This window comes from Schistocerca serialis, chromosome 2 (assembly GCF_023864345.2).
Source record: "Schistocerca serialis cubense isolate TAMUIC-IGC-003099 chromosome 2, iqSchSeri2.2, whole genome shotgun sequence".
Taxonomy (NCBI): domain Eukaryota; kingdom Metazoa; phylum Arthropoda; class Insecta; order Orthoptera; family Acrididae; genus Schistocerca; species Schistocerca serialis.
The window spans coordinates 711,500,053-711,527,122 of NC_064639.1; the positions used below are offsets into that span (position 1 = coordinate 711,500,053).

The window sequence follows — 27,070 nt, forward strand, 5'->3', positions numbered from 1 at the left end:
TTAACCGGTTCCTGAGTATCGAGTTGCTATTCAGTGCGGCAGCGCTTCATGAACTGTGTCAACAACCTGCCCATAATGGATGAGCAGGGCAGCTGAATGGCAACTAGCGTTTGGCCTGGGGTGGGGGTGAAACGCGGCAGGGTAGGGGGGACAGCAGTGGCGAGGGTGGGGTGGTGGCCGGGGGGGGGGTCAAGCCACGCGGAGCGGCGCGGCAGTCGGCGGTTTGCCGTCGTCCTGTGCGAGTGTCTGTAAGCGAGTGACGCACGAAGCCCCTGCGGTCGGACGCACCGGGACGCGCTCCCCGGTAAGTAAAGCAACCCTTCCTTAATATCGCCATCTGTCGCAGTTGCAGTGCAAGGAGGGGTCTAAAGCAATTGAGATTTCTGTCAAGTTATACGATTGTACCAAAGTCATAATTGCAGTTGCACGTGTGGATATGTGGTGCTTCACATAGAGCTAAACTTTTGAAATTAATTATACGCATTGTGGATGACGAACCCAAACAGTGATTTGAACTGACATTTTTTGTAGATCTAATAATATGCATCAGTCGCATTCTGAATTAGATAGATCTATTGTACCGTTAACAAGTTTTTGAGCAAGTGGAGCCACATCATTAGATGGTGGTGTTACGACAACATATTTGCTTGATCATTTACAACTAGACAACAGAGTCGCGGTGATTGTACTGCAGAGTGGTATCAGTAACAAATTATTCCTATTAGAAACTTCCCGGCAGATTAAAACTGTGTGCCCGACCGAGACTCGAACTCGGGACCTTTGCCTTTCGCGGGCAAGTGCTCTACCAACTGAGCTACCAAAGCACGACTCACGGCCGATACTCACAGCTTTACTTCTGCCAGTACCTCGTCTCCTACCTTCCAAACTTTACAGAAGCTCTCCTGCGAACCCGAGTTCGAGTCTCGGTCGGGCACACAGTTTTAATCTGCCGGGAAGTTTCATATCAGCGCACACTCCGCTGCAGAATGAAAATCTCATTCTATTCCTATTAGGTTGTACTTGGTTTGACAGTAAACTGTGAAATCTGTGAAACAAGTTCTTCTAAGTACTATGTGCGTACGTGTGTAAGCTGACTAGAACGTGCACAGTCGGATTGATTTGTCATGGGTACCACATGTGGTGTCACCGCCAGGCACCACACTTGCTAGGTGGTAGCCTTTAAATCGGCCGCGGTCCGTTAGTATACGTCGGACCCGCGTGCCGCCACTATCAGTGATTGCAGACCGAGAGCCGCCACACGGCAGGTCTAGAGAGACTTCCTAGCACTCGCCCCAGTTGTAAAGCCGACTTTGCTAGCGATGGTTCACTGACAAATTACGCTCTCAATTGCCGAGACGATAGTTAGCATGGCCTTCAGCTACGTCATTTCCTACGACCTAGCAAGGCGCCATTACCAGTCACTATTGATGCTGTAAAACATGTACCGTCAAGAGCGATGTTCACCAATTATGGATTAAAGTTAAGTATTCCAGCAGCTACGTACGTTTTTGGCTATTCTCATTTCCGTGTCCTGTTCCAGACCTCACGCCAGCCTGCGTGAGCTTAAACGCGTGCCTTTCGGCTTCCTCCTAGTGGATTGGCTGTCTTGCCAATGCACAACATCACAGACATAGTGTCTATCTGTACACGGTCCAGATAATAATGCTGCTGTCACACCATCATCTGATGATGAGGCTGCACTTGGTCTAAAATTACTTCATGGTGGGCCTACAATAAATTGAGTGAAGTCTAAAAAACGACTGGTATAATATTATAACTACAAAAACAGCCACATGTAAATTAGGTCTGTGCTTATCAAACAAGTGAAATTTAGAAATTGCACGTTTCTTCTCACATTTTATAATTCTAGTGGCGATTATTAAATACGTAACAAGTACAATAGTGCCATAAGAGTTGAAACTTAACCTGGAAAAAACGCAAAGGATTTTTTTCTTTCCATATATTTATGTTAAAAGGGACTGTGAGTTGACGGTGAACGTAATTAAATGTAGCGCGTAGCGCATAAATATTCGAAGAGATGCACTACCGTTCGGTTGCATTATTGACTATAAATCACTGAAAACGCTGTCCACCGTAAAATAGCTTCCCGGAGCAACTTAATGTGGAATGACAACAATAAACGAGCGGTAGGAAAAGAATATCCCAGGCTGTGTTTAATTTGGAAGAATCTTAGAGAAATGTAATTCGTCAGCGAAAGAAGTGGTTTACTTGTTCCACCATTAAATATTGTAAATCAGTCTGTGACCCTTACCAAGTTAAATTAATAGAAGAGACAAGAACATCCAACGAAGATTGCTGTGTTTCGTCTAGGGATCGTTTAGTTAGTTTGAGAGCGTTACTGAGTTTTTAAGAAACTGTTGTGGTAGATGTCCCAGAGAGACCTTGCGCATCGCGGAGAGGTTTGCTGTTGAAATTCCGACAGCGCACGTTCCAAGAACAGTTGGACACCACTTTACGTACTCCCTCGTACGTATCGCGAAATGATCAGAACGAGAAAAATCAGAGAAACTGGATCCTATAAGGAGGATTAACGACATTCTTCTCACGTCCCATTCATGTATGGAGCAAGGAAATGGGAGAAAGATTGTGTTAATACCCTCCGCCATACACTGTAAGGTGGCATGCGAAGTATAGATGTAAATGTACGAGGGCAGTTCAATAAGTAATGCAACACATTTTTTTTCTGAAACAGGGGTTGTTTTATTCAGCATTGAAATACACCAGGTTATTCCCCAATCTTTTAACTACACAACACTATTTTTCAACGTAATCTCCATTCAATGCTACGGCCTTACGCCACCTTGAAATGAGGGCCTGTATGCCTGCACGGTACCATTCCACTGGTCGATGTCGGAGCCAACGTCGTACTGCATCAATAACTTCTTCATCATCCGCGTAGTGCCTCCCACGGATTGCGTCCTTCATTGGGCCAAACATATGGAAATCCGACGGTGCGAGATCGGGGCTGTAGGGTGCATGAGGAAGAACAGTCCACTGAAGTTTTGTGAGCTCCTCTCGGGTGCGAAGACTTGTGTGAGGTCTTGCGTTGTCATGAAGAAGGAGAAGTTCGTTCAGATTTTTGTGCCTACGAACACGCTGAAGTCGTTTCTTCAATTTCTGAAGAGTAGCACAATACACTTCAGAGTTGATCGTTTGACCATAGGGAAGGACATCGAACAGAATAACCCCTTCAGCGTCCCAGAAGACTGTAACCATGACTTTACCGGCTGAGGGTATGGCTTTAAACTTTTTCTTGGTAGGGGAGTAGGTGTGGCGCCACTCCATTGATTGCCGTTTTGTTTCAGGTTCGAAGTGATGAACCCATGTTTCATCGCCTGTAACAATCTTTGACAAGAAATTGTCACCCTCAGCCACATGACGAGCAAGCAATTCCGCACAGATGGTTCTCCTTTGCTCTTTATGGTGTTCGGTTAGACAAGGAGGGACCCAGCGGGAACAAACCTTTGAATATCCCAACTGGTGAACAATTGTGACAGCACTACTAACAGAGATGTCAAGTTGAGCACTGAGTTGTTTGATGGTGATCCGTCGATCATCTCGAACGAGTGTGTTCGCACGCTCCGCCATTGCAGGAGTCACAGCTGTGCACGGCCGGCCCGCACGCGGGAGATCAGACAGTCTTGCTTGACCTTGCGGCGATGATGACACACGCTTTGCCCAACGACTCACCGTGCTTTTGTCCACTGCCAGATCACCGTAGACATTCTGCAAGCGCCTATGAATATCTGAGATGCCCTGGTTTTCCGCCAAAAGAAACTCGATCACTGCCCGTTGTTTGCAACGCACATCCGTTACAGACGCCATTTTAACAGCCCCGTACAGCGCTGCCACCTGTCGGAAGTCAATGAAACTATACGAGACGAAGCGGGAATGTTTGAAAATATTCCACAAGAAATTTCCGGTTTTTTCAACCAAAATTGGCCGAGAAAAAAAGTGTGTTGCATTACTTATTGAACTGCCCTCGTAGAATCACTATTTTTCCAACCTTGTTTTTTTTTTTTAAATTTAGTATTATATCTGATACATGTAACCAAACTAGACATACTGTGGAAACAACATTATCTTGTACGAAAACTGTATGTTATGCCAGTTTGCATATTGAAGGAAATTATTGTAATTACAGAGATAATCAGTCTCAACACAGAAGACCAAGCCTCTTATGCTCTTTGATGACAGAGCTGATTTAATTTTATATTCAACTTTCAGTAGTACACTGCCGAAAAAAAATGTAACTACCTCAAGGACAAGGTCATTTTATTGACAAGTGAGGTGACATGTAGTTCATCGTTGTAGGAGTACATGATAACAAATTGAGACGAAATGGAACACACACGTTACAGCAAATGGTGCTCAGACAGTCGCATCAGTACACAGTGTAACACCCCTCCCCCTTTCTGCGGCATCCCAAATGTGTATTCTCGCATGCAGACTAAAGTTACGTTGTGCACGACGTGACAGTTGGCTGCGACTGCGACGCTGCCCCCTCCTGTTTTCCCACCCTGGCAGACGGCGACACGGCCGCAACACGACTGGAGTCGTCGCCGTTTCCCAAGCTCCGGTCGGCGGCGGATTCAAATACATAAGAAAAATAAGAATTCCGTTTTTCTTGCTGTAAAAAATACTGTATGTTAATGCAACAAAGTTACATCAGCTCCCAGAGTTAGTTTTTCGATACAGATTCTCCTTTTACTTTAAAAAATTGAAAAGTATCTCTTCCGGTTTTGCGTGTTTTTTTCGCTGTATATTACTTCTCTATCAATTGTGAGGAAAGTAAAAGGCACAAAAAAATTGATGTTTGCGTATCTTACAGTTTCACATCACAGCTTGATAATGAGGTGTCTATTTTTCCGATATTCGTCACAGTTATTCCGATACTTAATTTACAAGTAACCTACAGCATAAAATTTGAATTGTGTACAGTGAAAAATGTTGTCGCTGGCTACTTTACGTATGGTTCACGTTAGGTCATACATCGTTGCGTCGCGACTACCCGCCAGTTCTGTCGACGCGCAACGAGAATCGTGTGGTCATCACACGATAGAGAATGCATTTGTTTTGTTTCGCTGACACATTTGGACCTAATGAAACCATTTTATGTCATATATTTCTCCGGTATGAGTTACTAATATTTCTCCATATGCTCTTGACAATTTCATTTAAAATGCCACGAAATGTAGGTTTCTTAAAGCCAAGTGATCAAGCAGAACCCATTTTCTTGGTTTTGCTGAGGCATCTGAACCTGTTCCAAGCTTTATTTCTCGTTTCTTTCTCTGATACAAGTCCCGAATATTCCTCCACCTGTTTTTGCACATTTCACCTAAAATTCCAATGAAAGATAAGTTTATTAACAATACGCGCACGCTAGCGTCATTGCATTGTTTCAAGTTCTTGACAACAAGATAGGGTTACACCTTAAACATCTCTAGAATTTTCATTCTGAACGTCTACAGTATACACTGGCAGAAATGTGGAAGAAATAATGTCCGTGCTTGTTCACAAAATTTCCCCAAATTATACTTGTCAGTTTCTCCCATGCAGAAACTTTTGGAACGAGCTAAGGCAACTTTCATAGCCGACTGACTCTTTATTCCCATCCAAATGAACTTTCATATTCTTATATTCTGACAGCATACTTCGTTATGGATGACATGAACATTTAATCTTGCCAAGTTGTACTCAAAAGATGACTCCAGAATTTACAAAAGACGTATTTCAATTGTGAACTGTGTCACACCAGAAGGGCCTTGTAAAACAGTAGTGCACTTTTGGCACACGTTTTTTGAGCACCATCTTCTACCAATGAATTGAAGTGAATGTGACAAATTACTTATTGCAGCATACTGTATGCGCAATCTGTTGAGAAACGCCTTCCTCAAAAACGAACATCTATTGATTACAGAAAGCTGTACAACAATCTGGTGGTGGTTTTTCACAACTAGAAGGTATCATCAAGACACCAATCTACCGTTTACTTTCAAAGTGAAGGTATTGTAAAATGTAACTTTCTCGTTGTACTTTACATTGTTCATTTTTAAGGTACTTGCCGTTTTCAATTTTTATCGTCACAAAAAAGAGTAATGCGAAAATTGACCTTCAAGTTCATTTTCATCATTCTAATTCTACATCTGCATGGATTATACTGATTTTCATAACAGGCCTGAAAAATTTGCATTAATGGGAAAATATTATATATTTCACTCACCTGCCAGTTTCAACTGTGCACCAATTTCTTCCCCAATTCTGTCTCTGAACATAGTGTCTCTATATTTAGGGTTCTTCAAATCGTAAAGGCAAGGCTGTTGCGAGACCAGCTCACAGAGCATCACATCCTGTGAGTGGCTCATTTCAGTTTTCCTTGACTGGCTCGACATCTTTCTGGCAGCCGTACGTCTTTGTGTCGTCCGACTTCCGTCGCAACACTGCTCACTGGTGCAGTGCTGCGGCAGCTGCCGCAACAGTCTCGCGTCGCATGCGCCAGCAGGCAACTTCTGACGTCACGTAGCGACCCGTCGCAGTCGCTAGTGTGCGTCGCGTCTTGGACAACGTACCTTAAGCGTGCCGAATGGCATCCTGCGAAACATTATCCCAATTGTCTTGCGCGTTTTGTTGCAATTCGGAAGTGGTTTTTGCAGGCCTCGAAAAAACAATGGCCCATTTTATCATATCCCATACGTCTCCAGTCGGCGAGGCATCTGGTGATCTTGCTGGCCGGGATGGTTTTACACCGCGCGCATCACGTGGGCCGCTTTTTGTCGCAGCATGTGTGTGTGTGTGTGTGTGTGTGTGTGTGTGTGTGTGTGTGTGAATCGTCGTGCAGTGGCCTGCTGAAGAAGCACATCACCTTCCTGTCGAAGAAATGGCAGTGACTCGTGGATGTCAGCCTACACAACGCAGCGGGCGCCGGTCACTTTCCTCTAGAGAGCTACAGAGAGGCTAAATGTGACCACGAGTTGTAACTGATAGCTCAACACACCGTGAAGCCAGGGACTGTGTGTCGCGGGGAATGCACTGTGGAATAAACAGCTCACCAGTTCACTCCATACAAGTGTACGTTCATCACTCGCATACAGACAGAACCTGCTCTCTTTTCTGAAGGCAACAGATCGCCATTCCACTCCTCAGTCAACACCTTCACAACCTAGAGTAGTGATGCTTTGTCAGTGGTAGCCTGGCCAGAGGCACATGTGATCTTAATCGTGCTGCAAGCATACGGTTCCCGGCTGACCCTGATGACGCAACAGGCGCAATAAGTGCCGGATTTCGTCCCTGGATGGTGTTCGGTCAGTTATCGCTGTTGAGCAAATTGCATCGATCATGACGTACGTCTCTATTACATGGATGTCCAGAACCTGATCTACAGGTGTGGGAATACTCCACAGATCACTGTTGAAAACAGCCCATCATGTGCAACAATCCGTCGACAAGTCAATCCAGCTTCCCGCAAGCTTCCAATTTGACCCCTTTGAAATGGCTGTAGCTGTTCAGAACGAGAACTTACTCATCGCTGGGGCTTGGTTCTACACTTGAATGAATGTTGCAAACACTGTTCCCCCTCTAAACTTAGGACAGTTACTCCCCACAGAGCCAAAATAGAGGAGCGCGTTGACCATGACAAATGGATCATTAACACTGCAACCCGTCAGAATCCACATATTATACCCTGGTTCCACTGAACGCAGACCTTGAGAGTGTTGCATCTTTTTTCCCAGCAGTGTAGATTCCGTAATTAACGTTCGGAATTAAACCCATCATTCCAAAGGTTTCTTTTGCATATATCATTGCCTTAATAGGTGTAAACCCACCACGCCGCCGTTGTGGCCGTGCGGTTCTAGGCGCTTCAGTCTGGAAACGCGTGACCGCTACGGTCGCAGGTTCGAATCCTGCCTCGGGCATGGATGTGCATGATGTCCTTAGGTTAGTTAGGTTTAATTAGTTCTAAGTTCTAGGCGACTGATGACCTCAGAAGTTAAGTCGCATAGTGTTCAGAGCCATTTTTGTAAACCCACCATACGTACGAGTATAGAATATCGTCCCTTTTCACCGACCCTGAAACATCTACAGGAAGGGAGGTTACGGATTAGCATCCTGTCGACGACAAGGCGGTTAGATATGGAACACAAAGTCAGGTTGCAGAAGTATGATGAAGGAAAACGACTCTGTCATTGTCAAAGGAATCGTCTTAGGATTTGCGTTAAAGGATTTAGGAAAACCACAGAAAACGTAAATCAGAATCACCAGACGAGTATTTGAACCGCCGTACTTCAGAATAAGATTTGAGTGAGTCTGTACACGGGATCTCTGTTGTTCGACGTAACTTAACACCGGCTGCGATTGTTGACGTTTGCACGGTGTTGACACCGAAGAAACGGTGTCGTCCAGTGGTTCATAAATCAGGAGTCCACCAATTTTCAGCACTGATATATCATTTCGTAATAGCAGTATTTCGGTATTTCATCAGTTTTCCCACGGGTAGTCTTGTCTCAAGTATGGCTATTGTGTACTACACTTCGTTGCGCTCCTTATGCTAAGCATGAGAGCAAATGATATATCCCGCTGCATGCACGTGCTTTAATGATACATACATTGCTTTTTAAGAGCTGTTCTTCTGTGGGTAGAAAAGGGTTGTATATGAAATAAGGTAATGCAAATAAATTTTGCTCTAGTGATTTTATAACATGGTTAACAAATTTAGCAGACTTTGTCTGCCGTTGAATGTCAATTTGCTACAGTGCCTTTACAAAAAAACCATTGAATGTGTTATTAAACTGCCTTAACATTTGGAAAATTTAGTGATAACATATGTCTCTTCCGTTTTATAGTGGTTTTTTTTTTATACCAATGTGCATTTCGAAGTCAAAGCATCATTTATCATAAAGGTTTCAGTAGCTTTTCTGTAAGAACTTCCATTGCGATGTTAACACTCCAGAAACGTTTGCGAGTAAGAATTATAGTTTGTTCTTAATTTCGCAACTTGAAATGTGTGACATACTATAAGTCACACACACGGGTTTCTGGAGGATTGACATCGCAATGAAGGATCTAACACATAAAGTGAAGCCCTAATGATGAAGGTTAAATTTTGAAATTTTCATTGGCATAGAAGAAACGCTATAAAATAGAGATTTTATTATTAATTTTTCCATTTATTTCGCTGTCTCCGTTGCCAATAATAGCCATTACGGTTATCATGAAATTTTTTAACATGTGGTTGCCGCGTGGTAACACTGTTCACAGAAACAGGTTCTCCCTTGCTCAGAATGTGAGAATAGAGTTTTGCAATAAGCTGTTTGCAAAAACTTTGCCTTTACTTGCACAGCCTGCAACATAATGTTTTCGTCTTTAACGTCTTCGATCGACAACAGTTTCTTCAGCGTCGCCCGGGTTCGGAGGGGTAAATCGATTTTCGAGCCGCCGTCAATTTACCCTAATGTGAAGAGGGCACGCGATCGCGCAAACATGTGAGGAAGCTCTCCCTGCTTATTACCTGACAATCATCCTGGAAGATCGTTTGGAGTATATACTCTTATCGGCATATATTGACAACCATATAGAAAGTGTGTTTAAATGCGAATGTTTTACTAAAAGATTGAGGAAAGCAGTAAGTACACCTGTCGGACCATTCAAATGCATCCTAGTTTTCATAGGGCATGTTTCAAAACTTGTAACCTGTCATCTCGAAGTCATATTCCAAACATAAATCATTTTCACCTTTGGTTTCATATTGCTTCAACGGCACTACCCCGAACGTGTGGTGACATTTCCCAACGCCAGCGTGTTGCGATCGTAGGAGAAAAAATTCAGCGAAGTTCTTTACACTAATATTGATCGAAGGCAGTTAACAGGACAGATGTCTGTCTGAAAAAGAACAAATACCCTTGCACATCGAAATGTATTCTAGAGGTTTTCAACTCAATGTAAGCAAACACATCCATTATGGGCATCAACATCACTTGCATTGTATTAGTTTTATGGTATTGATCACGAGATACTAGAAAGCCATAATGACAACATTTTTGCAACTGAACAGTTGAATGGACGGAGCTCCACCGTTTTGGAAGCAGACGGACCAACCGGCCAACCATGACTGACAGCCATATAATTTTAAGCCAATGACGTCACTGCTCTCCCCGCCGATGTCGGCTTCACAGACTCTACTATTCGATCATGAGGCCCCTTATGAGGCTGAGTGTGCCCCATTCCACTCCTCCCATCAAGGAAACGTCTCTGGCAGTACCGGGAATTGGACCCGAGTCCTCTGCATGGCAGTCAGCCTCGCTGATCACTCAGCTACGAGGCGGACAACTGAATAGTTAAACTGTGAAAAATTCGCTGTTAATTGACTGTAGGTGTCCGAGTGAAATGATGTAGGAGGAATTTATCATCTCGATGTCCACATACGTAAATGTCGTGAAGTTCTAAAATTCAACACTGGGCAATCAATGTCTGAGATCTAGTTTGTTAGATATAAGCCCGATATAATTTTCCCTTTGAAGCAGAATCATAAACACCGTTCATTCTGCACCTACAGCTGTTAACTTGCTGTGTTTTCGTGGTATTTCTTTGTGCAAATTTGTGCACTGCGTCCATGCGTAACATGTTCCTCCATTTGCTGTAAAACCCGTCTACCAGTTTTTAAATGTCTCGTTTGATAAACGAATTCCATAAGCAACAACTAACGTGTTTCATATACGTCTATTGTTGCACTTTTGTTGACATTTCTTTGTGAGCCGTCGGTCTGTGCCACATCGTGTTCTTGCATTTTACTCCTTTTTAAATAATGATTTGCATAAGTCTTACCTATCACCTTCATTCTTTCTCTCGGTTCCGACGATATTTGCTTTCCTTGATCAAATTGTCCGCTCTTAACTACATGACTCGCCAGGGCCAGTGATGCACTTTTATTTAAACTCGATTGTGATATGGGGAAACTTATCATTAGCTGAATTTAGAATTATATATTAATATCTTCAGCTGCTGACGGACGTTCATATATATCAACGGGGACAGGTGAAAATGTGTGCCCCGACTGGGACTCGAACCCGGGATGTCCTGCTTCCATGGTCGACGCTGTATCCATCTGAGCCACCGAAGGCACAGATGATACTGCGACTGCAGGGACTACCTCGAGACCCACATCCTCACCTTATATGTCCATACACTACATTCGTAGTGTCTCTACCTAACACACTCATTACTCGTGGAAGACATTCTTACCAAGTCCCGTAAGAGTTCGGGTAATATGTGTGCATCCGCACAGAAGAGGAAGGTCATGGCCGGTATTGCCAGAACTATATACTTATATAGATATGGTGTGTGTTCTTTCGGACATGTCCGAAAGAACAGACACCATATCCATATATCATAAGCTGAGCTTACGAGACCTGCTCACAGGAACTTCGGGCAAGAAACAGCCTTTCCCACGGGGCAGGCGCGCTAACGGCGAGTCGGAATTCGCTGTTCCTCCAGGAGTAAACAAGAGTACGGGCCGGCCAGCCTGACAGGGCTCTGGAAGGACAATAGGATTCCGCTGGACGGGCAGCCTCAATGTCCTGCTCACACAATACGCAGCGGAAAGCTTCAGAATGTGGAGAAGCGGAAGCGACCTAACCTGCCACAGGTGGTCTGGGCGACTACTTGCTGTAACTACTGTTTCGTCCTGTTGGTGGACAGCACACCAACAGACTGATACATTGCCACAGCTGCGCTTGACAAAATTTTCACTTACGTTTTCCGTGGGAAGAACAGTCCACAAATATCTAAATTCACAGACATTCCGTGTTTGCCTGGCCATCAGAACGTGGTTTCCTGAGCGGTTCTAGGCGCTTCAGTCTGGAACCGCGCGACCGCTACGGTCGCAGGTTCGAATACTGCCTCGGGCATGGATGTGTGTGGTGTCCTTAGGTTAGCTAGGTTTAAGTAGTTCTAAGTTCTAGAGGACTGATGACCTCAGACGTTAAGTCCCATAGTGCTCAGAGAAATTTTTTAGAACGTGGTTCCGGGGCTGTCTCGGGTGCGAAAGCATGTTTCTGATTGGCTCTCTGGTATCTAATTTGATAGTAGGAGACAACTGGCTCAATTCCAGTCGTCTCATTGGAGGGACAGTTAGGCCTTCTCTGGCCAAATAAAGCGCGCCGAGCGTAGACACCGGGGTCTGAAGGAAAGCGAGAGGTTTTCTGAGAGCGAACTTGAAGACTTCGCCCTGGATGCTACTCTCAGGACCGCCACGATTTTGGTGAGCAGATTTGGACTTGGACCTTATGCCAGGGTGCCGGAGTTTGAGTTTACAGTTCACGGGTATTACATAAATTTCTCGTGACCGTGTGTGGGGAGATGACTACATCCCGCGGCCGCAACCACAAGAGCCTCCCTTACGCCGGCCAGCACTGGATGCTCGCAGGAGCACAGCGAACGGCGACATCACGCAGGTTCACTGCAGACGCAACAAACCAGCACTGCAAGGCGGTCGATCGACATCAGAAATTTCGGCTGTTTGAGGAGAGAGGATTTCATTCCTATGCTTTACCTTCCACTACTTTCTGCCCCCGGTAGGTGAGTGGTCAGCGCGACAGAATGTCAATCCTACGGGCCCGGGTTCGATTCCCGGCTGGGTTGGAGATTTTGTCCGCTCAGGGACTGAGTGTTGTGTTGTTCTCATCACCATCATTTCATCCCCATCATCGCGCAAGTCGCCGAAGTGGCGTCAAATCAAAAGACTTGCACCCGGCGAACGGTCTACCCGAAGGGAGGCCCTAATCACACGACATTTACACTTTTACTTCCACGTATCACTTACTGTAACAGTGCTTCACGTTAAAGTCTGCATACTTCTTTCATTTCCTGCCATTTTAAATATCGGGGAAACTTTAATTAAGCACCATTCATATATCGCCTTCAGAATGATGAATCATTTCTTTGAGGTCGTGCTGATATAATTATTATCTTCTTCTTCTTCTTTCTTTCATGGTGATGTTGTGTACTCAGTTCACGTTGTTGTCCTCTTTTTTTTTTTAAATGTTTTGAATGAAACTACGTTGAATTAATTTGCTAGCTCTGACAGTAACTTAAGCCGGCCGGTGTGGCCGTGCGGTTCTAGGCGCTTCAGCCCGGAACCGCGTGACCGCTACGGTCGCAGGTTCGAATCCTGCCTCGGGCATGGACGTGTGTGATGTCCTTAGGTTAGTTAGGTTTAAGTAGTTCTAAGTTCTAGGGGGACTGATGACCACAGATGTTAAGTCCCATAGTGCTCAGAGCCATTTGAACCTTTTTTGGCAGTAACTTAACACCAATTCAGCCCGTATTGGCCAACAAACGCTGGTGGCGAACATAGTTTGTCTTCCCGAAAAATTTGCTCCTCGGTTTGTATTATAAAGTCAATGTCTAAGAATACATTTTTGTGTGTTATTCATGGATTAAAAAATGTATACTATTAGCCGATCAAACGTTATGATCGCTGTATTTATCCCTCTGTTATAATGAAATTGCGTACGCTCTCCAACCATAATCACTCAAGTGAGGACCCCTGATGAAATCAGGATTTAAATTAACGTTTCCTGAAACGCCACAGTTAAACTAATAATCCTTCACTTATTGTTTACTGGGAACATGCTACTGCTTTCTTATCTGTGACGGTAGTAAAGCTAACTGAATTTATTTGCATATCCACGGAGGTTCGTAGCAAGTTTGCCGGTTGTATTTACGAATATGTCCGACTTCTATCATCTTTTATAACCTCTTTTCAAGGTACCATACATTCTGTTCAACTGACCTATATTCCTTGCTATCATTCCTTGTCATCGGAAAAACCATAAGATTTTTGTTTCTTCTGGCTGAAGTTTAATTTCTTTTCCAGATTGCTTCTTGGTACTGGTCGCTCAGTGTGCAGCTTGAATAACATGGGGGATAGGCTGTAGTCCGGCCTCATCCCCCCCCCCCCCCCCCCGAAACTACTGCTTCTCTTCCATGTTCTTCAACTCTTATAACTGCAGTGCAGTTTCTGTAAAAGCTATAGATAAACTTTCACACCCTATTTTTATCCCTATCAACTTATGAAGCTAACATTCCTGTAGACCTTGCCGCAACTTTTTCTAGCTTTCTACAATCTACGTTCTAAGATAGGTCGTTGGGGCCGCAACGTCTCACTTGTTCCTATAATTTTCCGCGACGCAAATCCATCATCTCGCAAGTCGGCTTCTACCATTCGTTCCATTCTTCACTAGATATTCGAGTTAATGTTTACTCTTACATGCATGAATCTACATCTCTCGTATGAAAAGACCTGTCATTGTCAATACATATGTTTATTTTTAGACATTTGTGTTGAGTATGGCAGATTAACTTTACACAAGAGAGAACTGTCAATAAACCAAACACTGTCTCATTCTCTGAGTGTACAGGAAGATGAGATCTCTTCAGCAGGTTTCATTTTCAGTAGGCTTCTAATAGAACTGGAGAAACTGAGTGACAAACCCGAAGTCTTAAAAACTAATTAAAAGGTTCACTTGTGGCACACTATTTACATTCTCTACATCAGTTGCTCGTAGCAACTGAGAACGTTTCTCTGTAACTTGTTATTTATTTTTATAATCTCTTGCAATTTTGTTGTGTTTTATTAATTCTTTGGTTTCTTTGTTCATAAATTCACAAATCAGCATTCTGTAGTCTATGTACTGATTCGTTCGAAGTCCGAAGGAAATAAATAAAACGGGCTTCTTTAAGCTGTTAGTAAGCATACAGACAGTCATTTTCCTTACGCTCGGAATATGAATGGAAAATGAAAGAAAACTGATAACTTTGGTACAGTGTACTCTCCGCCATTCACTGTGCATTGACATGCGGAGTATGTACGTAGGTGTGAAACGATTATGGATATTGTGGACCACGTGTCTGTGTATTAACTGAATGTCAAGACAGATAACCGCGACCCGTCCTTTATGAAATATTTATTATTTTCGTAATGTAATTTTCGAGCCTTTTGAGGCTTATCTTCTGATTGTAAGTACAGAATTTACATCCTCAATTTTATTGCATGATGCTGGCTACTGGCACTGTTACAGGAAAGTAGGAAACACTTTAATGTTTCGCAGTGAGTGATAGCTTCCGGTCTCGTAACCGACATACGGCCGGGAGAGCTGTGTGCTGACCACGTGCTCCTCCGTACCCGCATCAAGTGACGCCTGTGGGCGGAGGATGACACGGCGGCCGGGGGATACCGTTGGAGTCTTCATAGACTGTTCTGGCGAATTTCTTTTATGAGCTATAGTTGTACGGCAGGCCGAGTCGAATAATGAATTATTTTATTTGTGGTATTGTTGTTATTATCAACCCGGTAGTTTCTACACTCAAGAGCCAAAGAATCTGGTACATCTGCCTAATATCGTATAGGGTCCCCGCGAGCCCTCTTAAGTACCGCAGCACGACGTGACATGGACTCGACTAATGTTGAAATAGTGCTGGAGAGAACCGACACTATGAATGCTGCAGGGCTGTCCATAAATCCGTAAGAGTACGAGAGGGTAGAGATCTCCTCTCAACAGCACGTTGCAAGGCATCCCAGATATGCTCAATAATGTTCTTGTCTGGGGAGTTTGGTACCCAGCGAAAGTGTTTAAACTCAGAAGAGTGTTCCTGGAACCACTATGTAGCAATTCCGAAAGTGTGGGGTGTCACATTGTCCTGCTGGAATTCCCCAAGTCCGTCGGAATGCACGATGGACATGAATGGATGCAGCTGATCACACACGATGCTTACGTACCTGTCACCTGTCAAGTCGCATCTAGTCGTATCAAGGGTCCCATATCACTCCAACTGCACACGCCCCACACCATTTCAGAGCCTCCACCAGCTTGAACATTCCCCCACTGATATGCAGGGTCCATGGATTCATGAGGTTCTCTCCACACCCGGTACAATTCGAAATGAGACTCGTCCGACGAGGCAATATGTTTCCAGTCATCAACAGTTGAATATCTGTGTTCACGAGCGCAGGCGAGGCGTAAAGCTTTGTGTTGTGCAGTCGCCGATCGTTGTGGCCGAGATTTTCTAGGCGCTTCAGGCCGGAACAGCGCTGCTGCTACGGTCGCAGGTTCGAATCCTGCCTCGGGCATGGATGCATGTGATGTCCTTAGGTTAGTTAGGTTTAAATAGTTCTCAGTTCTATGAGACTGAGGACCTTCGGCTCCGATATCCCAAATCGATGATGTTTCGATGAATGATTCGCACGCTGACATTTGTTGAGGCACAGCACTGAAATATGCAGCAATTTTCGGAATGGTTGCAGTTGTATCACGTTGAACGATTCTCTCCAGTCGTCGTTCTTGCAGGATCTTTTTCCGACCACTGCGATGTCGGAGATTTGATGTTTCATTGGATTCTTGATATTCACGGTATACTCCTGAAACGGTCGTATGGGAACATCTTCAATTGATCACTACGTCAGAGATGCTGTGCCCCATCGCTCGTGCGCCGAGTATAACATCATGTTCAGACTCACTTAATTCTTGATAACCTGCCATTGTAGCAGCGGTAATCCACCTAAAAACTTGATACTTGCCTTATATAGGCGTTGCCTACCGCAGCGCCGTATTCTGCCTGTTTACATATCTCTGTATTTGAATACGCAAGCTCATACCAGTTTAATTGGTGCATCAGCGTATTGTCATGCCCGTCAGCCACAAAATTGATCAGTATTCACTATAAACACAGAGCGTCACCTTAAACATGCCAACGTCAAGCAAGGCTCTAAAACTGATAAGGCACTACAAAGATATTTGCTCGAAGATATAACCACTTTTATCCCGGAAACATTTCTTTGGTGTTTGTGTACTACATAGTATAATCGTTGTGTGGGAGAAATATGGGCGTTACCTCTACTAACACGTCCACATTGTGGAACTTACTGAACCCGTTTCCTTTACGCTGACAGAGCTGCACTAGCCAACCGTAGTTGGGAAATGCTGGCGCCCCTGTCACACGCGCCGGCGCGCTGTCTCCACACCTGTGTGAGTCCCACGCCGGTCGCGGCGCGGCGCTCCAAGGCCGCACACCCAGCGACCCGTACCAGGACCAGCGAGTCGCACTTTTTCCTTACAGCTTATTCACTCCTGTGACTACTGGACACGACTGGCCATATTTCCTTAAACATTGCAGAATCCCTTATCAGTACGTACCTGCTACCGCTGTTCTGTTCCGTAAACGACCTTACGATCTGTAACGCAGGACGCATAGTTCACCAGAATCATTGCCCCCTTCTATTTCCAATCGCTAATGACGTGATGAAACAACTTTTGCAGGTATGCCTATATATTAGGCCACTGCTTCTATTCTTACCGTAAAAGTAATTACACTGTAGGGGATTGAAACTGTAATAAAATGACGAAATTTTTCTTATTGTGCATATACACTGGGCTGACCGTAGTCGAGCGTTACCTCCTAATATCGTGTCGGACCATATTTTGCTAGGTGTAGTGCAGCAGCTCCAAGTGGCATCGACTCAACAGAGGCGTTAGAAGTCCCTTGCAGAAATATTGACCCATGCTGCCTCTACAGCCGTCCATAACTGCGAAAGAGTTGCCGGTGCAGGATTTTATATCCCTTAAATATTCGATGGGTCTCACGTCAGGAGATCTCGGTGGTCAAACCATTCACTCGACTTGGTCCAGAATGTTCTTCAAACTAATCGCGAACAATTGTGGCCCGGTGACATGGCGCATTATCACCCACAAAAATTACAAAGTTTTTTGGGAACAAGAAGTTCATCAACGGCTGCAAATGGTCTTCAACTAGCAGAAAATAATCATTTACAGTCGATGATCGGTTCATCTGGATTAGAGGAGCAGGCGTGTTCCATGTAAATATAGCTCACACCATTACTGAGCCACCATCGGCTTGCACAGCGCCTTGTTGACAACTTGGGTAAACGGGTCGTGTGATATGCACTGTGCGAGATCCACAGTGTCAAGAGTGCATCGTGAATACCCAGTTTCAGGCATTGCCTCTCACTACGAACAAGGCAGTGGCCTGCCCTCATATAGCGACCAGGAGCTGCTACGTTTGCGTAGAGTTGTCAGTACTAACAGACAAGCAACACTGCATGAAATAACCGCAGAAAGCAGTGTGGGACGTACGACGAATGTATCCGTTAGAACAGTGAGGCAAAATGTGGCGTTAATGAGCTGTGGCAACACACGACCGACGCGAGTGCGTTTGCTAACAGCACGACATCGCCTGCTGTACTTGTCTTGCACTTGTGATAACATTGGTTGGATTTTAGGCTACTGGGAAACCGTGATCTGATCAGATCAGTCCTTATTTTCGTCCAGATGACAAGAACTGATGATAGGATTCAAGTGGGGTGCAGACCCAATGAAGCCATGGACCCAGTGCCAACAAGGCACTGTGCAAGCTGCTGGTCGCTCCATAACGTGGGCTATGTTTACATGGAATGGACTGGGTCCTCTGGATGTTCAGCTATTTGGAGACCAATTGGAGCCATTCATGGACTGTAGGTTCCCAAACAACGATGGAATTTATATGGATGACAGTGCGCCATGTCATCGGGCCAAAATTGTTTGGACTGATTTTGAAGAACATTCTGGACAATTCGAGCGAATGATTTGGCCACCCAAATCACCTGCCATGAATCTCGTCGAACATTTATGAGACATTATCCAGAGTGAGATCGTGCACAAAATCTTGCGCCGGCAACACTTTGGCAATTATGGACGACTATAGAGGCGGCATGGCTCAATATTTCTGCAGGGGACTTCCAGTGAATTGTTGAGTCCATGCGACGTAGACGTAGAACTGCTGCACAACGTTGAGCCAAAGGAGGCCCGACGTCATATTATGAGGTATCCCATGACTTTACTTGCCACATTGTAATTGTTCTTGGATGAGTGCATTTACCTCATTCTCTTAGTATGTGCACACCGTCCTCGACAATCATGTTGGAATCACAGCTTGGAGAGGTTGTTTTATTTGCTGTCATGTGACACCCTCGTAGCCTGGCGATGAGCTGAGAAACCAAGGATGGCAATTGCTTAATTCAACACAGCGATTGGCAGTCTGCAGACCGGGAAGCTAATAAACTCAGCGTAATGCCCTTGTAAAAGTTTGGAGTATTTCTGTCCTACTGATAATTTAATTGCCGTAAGTGACTTCTGCAACCAGTTAGAGCAGTAAACGAAGATGGCGGAATATGCTGATTAGTTTCGAGGCTGCGACGTCTGCTGCAAATGTTGCAGCGTCAGATGCCTGAGCGACCATCACTTTCTGTTGAGTGGGCAGGCGGCAACTGCCTCAGGTTCCAGACGCCTTGCAGCGTCATCGTGATTTTGAACGACTCCCACCGCCTCGCCAAATGACTGTTCCTTTTGTTGTTCTTTTTGTGTGGTTCTTCTAACTTGCGTCACAATTATCAAGTATGGACAGCCTCACGCGACTTTCTTTATTCTTTCGTATCCCCAAAAAACTTTCCTTGTTTTTATTTCTCAGTTTATTATTCTCTTAATGCTTTCAGTATCTAATTATTTTGCTAATTTTCACCAATTTTGCATCGATGTTTCCTGTTTCTACCTGATCAACTCATTCTAAGGCGGTTCCCTTTCGGCTGACGACATCAGTGTGTACAGTATCCGTTATCGTGTTGGCTATCACAAGTGGAGAAAGCGTCGTCGCGCTGGAATGCGTGTTCAGCGTCTGCTGGTGGAACCTCGAAACAGACATTCCATTTTAATGACAAGCATTTCACTTATAATTGGCACATGGCTTGCGGATACTGCTCACATCGATGGTATCGTTGCTAAGTGAATTAAATTGAAACTGGTAACGTTTATATATTAGTATCATTTGCACTGTATTTCGAACACGATACATGGCCAAATTTCGATTTCTGAAGTTACTCTATAGGCATACATTACGTCTATAATTACGTGCATATTGTTAAGTGATTTTAGAAAATAAAATGTCTCAACCGATTAGTCAATAAGGTTGTGCTGCCTTCGCTAGGTATTTTTTCTGTTATTTCGACACTAAATAACATGACAATACTCGAAATTAAAATGTATTTAATGAAAATCAGTTCTGGAAATTACGAGATTATTAAAAAAAAAAAGAAGTAGTAGATTTCAAGAATTTACCGCTCACAAACCAAAGAAGGCAGAAACAATTCCAACGCTCCTAGAAATTTGAAAATGTTGAATAGTTCGCTTAGAAATTTCTTTCAAAGCCTCATTGACACTTTTGTTTGTAGTAAAATAACTGCGCTACAGGAACGATAGTTTTTTGTATTTTAGTTAGAAAAATGACAGTCCGTTGTTAGTGCAACGTGCTTTTCCTCGACAGTTCCAGAAAGAGCCGCTTCGTCATAAGCAAATTCATGAATGGCATCCAAGATTTGTAGAAGATGGTTGCATCTGTAAATGGAAACACTCGGGTCGTCTGCGCACAGGGCGAAAATGTAAAACCTATCCGTGCAAATTACGTAACAAGACCTAAGAAATCCACAACACGAGCAAGAAGTGAAATTAAAATCTCCTCAGCCAACGGTAGGGCGATTTCTGAAACATCGTTTGATTCATAAATTGTAAAAATTGCAGTTATTACAAGCATTGCTTTCTAATGACCACACCATAACTTACGCATTTTGTAGTCCAATTGTATGGGATTTGGAGGACATTTTGTGAACGATTAATTTTATCGGATGAATTCATTTCACATCTCTCTGGTAGAATTAAATGCCGTATCGTTGGATTCTGGACTAATGAGAGTCCTATAGTAGCTATTCGGCACAAAAGAGATTTACAAATTCTGTGACACATCTGTAAAGAATTATTATGTAGCAGTCTTCCTTAACGAGAATGCTCAGAGAAATCTCTTACTGAGTCATGCTAGTGGTTATTTCCTCAATTTTAAAGTGATTCACGCAACCTCATCTTTATCTAAGATGGCTCCCCGCCTCTCTTCTCCGATCTCGTCAGAAATTACCATTCTAGGACGCTTGATTGGAAGCAGAGGACTAGATGATCAAGTTCAACGTCCGTAGCCTTTAACATCACCAAATCTTAATCCCCGTGAGTTTCATAGTTGGGAATAACATAAAACACCGTGTTCTTGCTCCACCTACGCCGGCTACTCTGCAAGATCTGCGGCTTAGAATTGCTGAAGCTGTGAATTGGAGAACTACAGACCGGATGATTCATGTGTGGCAAGAAATGAACTACCGTTTCGATGTCTATTGTCAAACACATGATGCTCACATTGCGCGTATATAAATCTGAACGCTCAGATCTGAACATTCATCTGCTCAGGGACGTTGGATTGTGCTTCTACCCTTTGTAGTTTCAGAGAAATAAATTTCTGAAACCTGCTTTTTCTTTTAGAATAACTCTGAATGTAATGTTGAAGAAAATATCAGTCTGGGTGACCTACGGACGATTACACCATTATTCCTTTCAGTGAGTCGATAATTGTCACGTTTCCCTAAGCTAACTTTAATTACGGAATATATAAGATTACTAAAGCTAATGAAACTATGATCAGAGCGCAAGGAAACAGGTTCTGTATATTGCTGTGAAGATGCATAATGCATTTTCATTGTAGTGCTGTCGGTCTCAAGGCTGTCGACGTGTAAACTTGATTGTGAGTCTGAACGAAAAAAAAGAAAAAATATCCGGGGTAGCCATCAGATAAGAGTAACTGCGAAGTAACTGTGTGTTACATAATTTTCATAACGTCTGTAACTGAAGTCGCTAAATCTACACCCCACAAACCAATGTGAAACGCATGAAAGATGTTAATTTTCTATTGTATCGATTGTGCTAATGCGTATGACTGTTCACGATCTAAAGGTGCTTTATTCGAATTCCAACGAAGAAAAAATCATTCACACTATTTGGGCCTTCAATGTACTACCGTCGTTTATTTGATCCTTAATGTAGTTTCAGTTTGCCACGGAGCGAAAACACGTGATCCTAGGGCCCGTGCTCAAGTGTAACTCCTGTACACAGTTTTGACCGGAATCAAGTCCCATGTGATGCTGCAGACAGAAATTTTTCCGCAGTTTGAAAATGCTAACCTGAGACGCCGCCAGATTTCCTTCGCTTTCATTGTGGTCTACCGTCTGGAGCTTGGTTGTCCTCTCGACACCTTTTCAACAATTTTCCTGTGGAGTGTATTATTGTAATGTAGGGATGTGATTTAGCGGTTGTTATATTTTAACTGTAATAATTGTTAGGACTTATTTCAAGAGACGATGCCTTCGTCACCAGAATGTCAAACGCATCTCAAGAGTGTTAAAACCTCATGAGCTGAGTTTGATATCTTGATGAGAAGAGCATTGTTTCAAAACAAGTTCTTGTTCTGTAGGACATAAAACGGTTGAATGACAACAGTTATTAATGCTGTAACTTTTATAAAAGCAGTGACATATTTGCGAATAAAACAGGCACAGAATTTCATCCCGTCTACGATCACATAAAACTGCCGTCAGGCTGCCGATTTGGGTCCACCATAACAAATTTCCTGTTTGATTAAAAGGGACGAAACCAGATACGATGCCTTCGTCACCAGAATGTCAAACGCACCTCAAGAGTGTTAAAACCTCATGAGCTGAGTTTGATATCTTGATGAGTTGCGCCGAGTGGCATTGGCAGTAGATATGTACAAAAGCTTGTCATCGTTAGTCTGTTCGACTATGTCTGACTACTTGTTTTTATATCTGTTGACAATGCCACTTTCGTATAATCACATTAGGATAACACAGGGTGTATAAAACCATATATCAGACACTTTAGGGATTTATTCTTGACATCAAAACATTAACTATTTCATGCTTAAAATGCATCTTGCATATATTTGAAAAAATAAAAAGTGAAAAAGTGTCTTCCTTCGTAAAAAATAATACAGTTTCACTACCAAACAAATTTTAAGGTGACCGATTTTGGAAATCGGTGAAATGAGACACATGTGTCTCATGATCCTAACTAGATCAATGTGTTCACGTAAACTCAGGATTTTCAGAGTTAAATTTTTAATTCTAGAATGATTTTATCAGGCTTACAATTATGGGAAAAACTACAAATAATCCGTACCAAAACACATTTATTCTGCTGCTAGTAAAAAACATGAAAAAACAACACAAGTTTTCAACATAACATTTGAAGATGGCTTTGACATAGCACACACCAACGTTTTCTACATTCTATGAAGTTTTCCGGACCATATACGTCCCACAACATATAAATTATGTACAAACCAGCAGAATTACTGAGGTGTATAGTAACAGTGCAAAAAATGTCTATGATATGTAGGAAATCACAATTAGTTACTTCTGATATTCTTCGAATGGAGAAGATGATGATTAGAACTGACTTTTGTGAAAAAAACCGCAGTGTGTGACGTATAAACAAATGCCACCAAACTTGATCGCTCACAGTCTTCTATATATCCACCTCATGACCACAGTACCGAAAGATATCGCTACATGCTACCACTAGACAGATATGACATATAAAGTCCCAATGCTCAAAACTTCATATTATTTTAGTGGCACATATGCATCCCGTCAACCACAACAGCTTTTAAAAAAACTTCATGTGAAAATGGATTCGAAAATCCTTGATTGTCGAGGTTGGAAAGGAATTCCCTGTAGAGACTCCTGATTGCGTAATTTACATGAAATGTGCATTTTCTCTCACTTTCTTGTTTACTTGGTTATGGCAGCACATTCCCCTCTTGTGTGTTGACAGAAAGTTATTCTTGTCTGGAAGTCTGCCTTATTTAACCCTTGTACCAGCTGAAGGTGACACGAATACAGAAGAGTTTCATACAGAATATTCGATATCGTTTTGTGATTTGCACCTTCTTTTCTCGCAGTTCTCCTTGTGCTAGTTGATGGACTTTAATCCATTACATGAAGAACTCGTTCTTCAGGGTCAGGCGTCCGTACATCGCGCGGTCTCACACCATCTGAAACTCGTTGTGAAATGGTTGTCTCTCGCAAGCGTTGTTGGAGATCTACAAATGTTCTTCTACATGGTAACTGCCCCGCTAGATTAACGTTCTGCATAAAGCTAACGTACTGCGTTCGGATTCCCATCTGCTACGCCGAACATGTAGTGCTTATTCGTCATTTCAGATACTGCATATATCGTTGTGACGTGATGTTGTAGACGTTACTCTAGAACAGAGCAAACGACAATCAGACAAAACAAAACACTTACCATCATCAACTGTAACAAGAAAGTGAGTAATGATGCAAAACTGAGGCAAAATACACAACGAAGAATGACTACAAGAAGTTGTATTCATATGAAAGATCTTCGGGGCCGTACTCGTATGAAATTTTTGTAGTATTCTGAAATTATGAAGGTAGCAGAGGTAAAATTTAGGAAACAAAAGGCTACTTATAACTTGTACGGAAATTAGATGGCAGTTAAAACAGTCGAGGGCCATGAAAGGGAAGCAGTAGGTGAGAAGGGAGTGACACAAGATTGTAACCTATCCCCGAAGTTATTCAGTCCGTACACTGAACAAGCGGTAAGGAAACCAAAGAAAAATTTGGAATAGGAATTAAACATCAGGGAGAAGAGAGGTTTGCCGAAGACATAGTAATTCTGTCAGAGACAGCAAAGGACTAGGAAGAGCAGTTGTACAGAATGGACAGTGTCTTGAAAAGCAGATATAAGGTGAACAGCAGCAAAAGCAAAAAAAAAGGATAATGGAATTAAGTCGAATTATATCAGATGTTACTGAGGGAATTAGACTGGGAAACGTGACACTTAAAGAAGTAGATGAGGTTTGCTATTTGGGCACTAAAATAACTGATGATGATCGAAGTAGAGAGGATATAATATGTAGACTGGTAATGGCAAGAGAAGCGTTGCTGAAGAAGAGAAATTTGTTAATATCAAATATAGATTTAAGTGTTATAATGTCTTTTCTGGAAGTATTTGTATGGAATGTAGCTATACAGGAAGTGAAACATGGACGACAGATAGTTTAGACAAGAATATAGGAGCTTCTGAAATGTTACTGAAGATTTAGGAGGTACTGAATAGACTTGGAAAAAAAAGAAATTTTTAGTGAAACCTGACTACAAGAAGGGATCAGTTGGTAAGAAACATCAGTTTTGCGTTGGAGCAGTGTGTGTGAGGGGGGGGGGGCGGGGGGGGGGGGGGGGGGGGGAGGGCGGGTATAGGTATCGTAGAGAGATACCAGGAGATGAACGCAGTAAGCAGTTTCAGAAAGATGTAAGTTGCAGTGGTTATTTGGAGAGCAAGAGGGTTGCAAAGGATAGAGTAGCATGGAGAGCTGCATCAAACAAGTCTTCGGACTGATGACCACAACATCAACAACAACAACAGATGGTCATTAACGATGCCAAAGTTAGCGTAAGGAGAGCTATGCGTGAAGCGTTCAGTGAATTCGAAAGTAAAATTCTATGTACCAACTTGACAGAAAATCCTAGGAAGCTCTGGTCTTATGTTAAATCAGTAAGTTGCAGCCTTAGAAAATTGCAGCGAAATGCAGGAAGATCTGAAGCGGATAGGCACTTAGTGCAGGAAGAGGCAACTGACCCTTAACATAGACAAATGTAATGTATTGCGAATACATAGAAAGAAGGATCCTTAATTGTATGATTATATGATAGCGGAACAAACACTGGTAGCAGTTACTTCTGTAAAATATCTGGGAGTACGCGTACGGAACGATTTGAAGTGGGATAATCATATAAAATTAGTTGTTGGTAACGCGGGTGCCAGGTTGAGATTTATTGGGAGAGTCCTTAGAAAATGTAGTCCATCAACAAAGGAGGTGGCTTACAAAACAATCGTTCGACCTATACTTGGGTATTGCTCATCAGTGTGGGATCCGTATCAGATCGGGTTCACGGAGGAGATAGAGAAGATCCAAAGAAGAGCGGCGCGTTTCGTCACAGGGTTATTTGGTAAGCGTGATAGCGTTACAGAGATGTTTAGCAAACTCAGGTGGCAGACTCTGCAAGAGAGGCGCTCTGCATCGCGGTGTAGCTTGCTCGCCAGGTTTCGAGAGGGTGCGTTCCTGGATGAGGTATCGAATATATTGCTTCCCCCTACTTATACCTCCCGAGGAGATCACGAATGTAAAATTAGAGAGATTAGAGCGCGCAAGGAGGCTTTCCGGCAGTCGTTCTTCCCGCGAACCATACGCGACTGGAACAGGAAAGGGAGGTAATGACAGTGGCACGTAAAGTGCCCTCCGCCACAGACCGTTGGGTGGCTTGCGGAGTATAAATGTAGATGTAGATGGATGGACATCGACAGTCTGACGACAATGTTTGTGATCATAGGGTGGAAGTAAAGAAATAAATTGTATTCTAATTGTTTAATTGTGAATGATTGTAGAGTGAATGGAAGGTATTGGGTGAAACCATTTACTGGCACATGGCCTACTAGGCTCGTAGAGCGACACGGCGGCTGTCGGCGTTAACACTGGAGTAGGGTGGTCGGGTGACCATCAGCTGTACCACGTCCTTTCATTGCGTGAGACACCGACAGATGTTGCGTAGTAGTTAAGATCCTGGACTCGTATTCGGTAGCATATACGTAATGAAGGTCTAGGGGTCAAATCGATCGTGTCGTAACGTTTGCGTGCTGTCTGTGTGATCCCAGTTGCAGCCAGAAGAGCAGTGCACAGTTCTGATGCATTCTTATCGGAGTACCTCCAAGCCATAATTTGCAGGTAGCACTAGTAAGGTTGTGCTGCTGATCTCGAACAATCGCTACTAGACAGATGTTCATTGTTTTGTGCTATAGTGTTCGCCAATTCGACGGACAACATCCCATGCCAACAACGTCTCTTCTCGTAAAGCGGCAACGCTCACACGGCTTAAGCGCGAAGTGACTCTCTGATCGTGCTGGCTGACTGCATGCTGTACACAAGCCGCACTGCCACGGTCAGGAATGGAAACAGAGCGGTCTGGTCAACTGCAGTGACAATGCGTATTTACTTTTACCGTAAATGGAAATCCCACTGTATTTAGCGATTTCCT

At 43.4% G+C, this 27,070-nt stretch overlaps 1 long non-coding RNA gene across 1 annotated transcript in view; it reads left to right on the forward strand.

Annotated features, from left to right (window-relative positions):
* The first annotated feature begins 221 nt into the window (after positions 1 to 221).
* The window catches only part of LOC126455675 (uncharacterized), a 299,825-nt gene continuing 272,976 nt past the window's right edge, over positions 222 to 27,070 (forward strand). The window contains exon 1 of the long non-coding RNA XR_007585351.1: positions 222 to 304. This is a non-coding gene — a long non-coding RNA (uncharacterized LOC126455675). The remainder of the gene's footprint in view (positions 305 to 27,070) is intronic.